This window comes from Cyprinodon variegatus, unplaced genomic scaffold (assembly GCF_000732505.1).
Source record: "Cyprinodon variegatus isolate N-32 unplaced genomic scaffold, C_variegatus-1.0 Scaffold173, whole genome shotgun sequence".
Classification (NCBI taxonomy): Eukaryota; Metazoa; Chordata; class Actinopteri; order Cyprinodontiformes; family Cyprinodontidae; genus Cyprinodon; species Cyprinodon variegatus.
In genome coordinates this window covers 1,202,565-1,205,663 of record NW_015150626.1, presented here as the reverse complement: position 1 = coordinate 1,205,663, position 3,099 = coordinate 1,202,565, and positions in this window count along the sequence as shown.

Genomic DNA, 3,099 nt, shown 5'->3' with positions numbered 1-3,099 from the left:
TGGATATATTTAAGACATTGCTTTCTTCCATAAAGGCCACATTTGTGCAGTATATAACTGATTGTTGTCCTATGGACATAGTCTCCCACCTCAGCTATCTCTGCTGTCATCCAGAGGAATAATGGGCCTCTTGGCTGCATCTGTGATCAGTCTTCTATTTTTTTTTAGCTGAAATTTAGCGGGACATCCAGGTCTTCATATTCGCAGCAGTCTGGTACTGCTTCTATTTCAATATTATCGCTTGCACAGTGCTCCTTGTGGAGCTTTAAATCCAAGTCCAAATCCAACTGTATGATCTGATAAAAGTGTTTCTGCAAAGAACCTCAAGATGGCCTGTGTTATGAATTGGTGCTAAATAAATAAACTGAATTAAACTGAACTTGAATTGACATAAATTTATACTTGATGTTGACTGGCTGAGGACAGTAATGTGGTGGGTGTTTAGCATGCTTTCATTGCTGGTCATATCGAATGAGAGGAGCGAAGATGGAGCAGAGCTCTGCAGATTTAACTACTGTATGTGTTGTCCTTAAATTTAAAGGCTACATGTGATTTTCTCATTAAGTCTGAGAACAAAGACTTTATTAATTAAATAAAGTGCAATATATGAGCAATGTACCTACAGTATTTCACAGCAAGCAGAAGCCTGGCAACCTGAAAAAAATATGAAGTTCTGGAAAATATAATTTTCTGTATTCTTGTTTTAAATACATCCTAATAAACATATAAGAACTGAGTATCATGAGTCACTTGTCTTAATGCACACAACAAAATAAAGTAGATTAGTAGAAAATGTTTTCCAATATGTAGACCTTTTAATTAATTAAATATTTCATTTATTGATCAATATTATATATCTTATATTATATTTTACCTTCCAGTTGCATTTTGTTTTCTTAAACAGGAAAGAGATTGTAATTCTTCAAAATCTTAGGTTATTCCCTACTCTAACCACAGTAAGGAGTACCTTGGATGTTTTCTCGGCACAATCACTGATGGGAAATGGTACTGAACAAAAAGACAAGAGAAGTTGTTTTCAATATATAACCCAACAAGCAAAAACTGATAAATTAGGATTTTCCTGCCTATCATATTAAACAAAAACAAAGATTAAAGGTCGTGCACCGATCCATGCAAATATTTTTATGTTAATTTGTGTTTGTTGTCACTTGCTCCATTTGTTCAAACTGAATATCGTAGAATTTGATTATCCACCTATATCTACTATGCATCTACCTATACTGTGTTTTAAAATAAACACAAAAATTTGTGATAAACTGCAATAACAACGATGTACTGTACTGTAAGATTACGCCTGCACCAAAGCCATTTTATTTTGGGTCATATAGTAGTTTTGACCTAACATTGCACTAGCTTTGTGGCTGAAAAAAAAGAAGAAAAAATGAGGAAGGGGTTTTCCTTTTTGTAACAAATACTTTTGTAAGAACGGTTTTGAAAGGAATCAATTTCAAAAAGTCCCAACATATTACCTAAAACAAACTAAAAATGAAAGAGCAGTAAATATTGGCTTACTTTTTCAACGAAAACTGTTTTTTATTCTTATAAAATTACACTAGTGTGTGAAAATGGTTTGGTAGCCTATTAAATTATATGCTTCTTTTACTTACTCAAATAATGCTGCGATCATCTATCCACCTCATGCCATTTGCATGTTTTTTATGTATGGAGCTGTTGATTTTTTTTTCTATAACCATATTGATCACCCATTTCTGTATATCAGCTGATGCTTTTCTTTTTTTTTTATTTGAAAGGTTCTCGTTTTTGCCTAAATATATTTTTGTATTAGTAATAACTCAGTATTCTTTCCTTTCTGAAAACATGTTTGTATTTCAACTGTAAAGTTTAACTTTATTTATTTTCTTGTTAGATTATTAGTGTTGTGTGTCTATCTCTGTTTTTGCCTGCATCATAACTGTATTTTCCCACTGCGGGAGAAGAATACTATTTATCTTCTCTTCTCTCTTCAATTCTATTCTATTCTGTTCATTCAAAACAAACAGATCAGAACATTGTTCAATTAGTGTTAATTCTCTTATGTTGAAGTTATCCAATCCTTCATCAACAATATGTGAAATTTAATCTTAGCACATTTTGCATGAAATAGTAGTTTTATGGCTGCTTACAAAAAGAAGGAAGTAGCATTTCTCTATTTGATTTGGTTTCTTAAAAATGGATATTGGTTAAAGTTTTTTGGGTTTTTTTTAAAGAAAGCCTTTTAACACTCACAACAAAGCACTCACTTAAAGAATAGATTAAACATTGTCCAATTATACAAAATTGTCATTAAAATGTCCTTGGATTTTGAAGGGTTTAACTAATGCTTGTATAACTTATACATTTTATAAATTAGAGCATTATCAACAAAGTCATAAAAGATATAAGTTAATTTGTATCCTTAGAAAATGTAAAATAGGATATTTCAATGTAAAAGGGAAATGGGAAATACTAAATAGTATTATCAGAAATAAATCAACCAAAACTGACCAAAGAAATCGAAAAACCAAAAACCAATCAAATTGGAAGAAGAAAGACAGATTAGTAAAACTTTTAATACATTTAAGAATAAACTTTCAACAGACTCCGATGAGATTCATATGACTCGAATAAAGAAAGTAATTGATTAAATTGTGTCTCCTTTAACACACCCATATGATCCATCATTTAGAACAGGTGTTTCCTGATAAAATAAAATCAGCTAAATCAGAGTAGCCTTTTATTGTGGGCAGTATACAGTAAGGCACACCTGTGAACAAATCCTGGTGTCTAATCAGCACAGGAGAAGTGCTCAGCATCGCAGATTTAGACTGGTTTGTGAACAGTATTTGAGGGAAATGGTTATATTGTTTTATTGGGAAAAAAAGTTTTAGATCTCATCAAATATTTGAGCAAAACCAATAATGTTGCCTTTATAGTTTTTTTGGTGTTATATTTTAATGTACATTTTCCTTAATCGAAATGTGAAGATAAAAGCAGGCTTACTTTCTGAGGTTGGTGCAATATGCACAGTAGATATCCATCCATCCATCCATCCATCCATCCATCCATCCATCCATCCATCCATCCATCCATCCATCCATC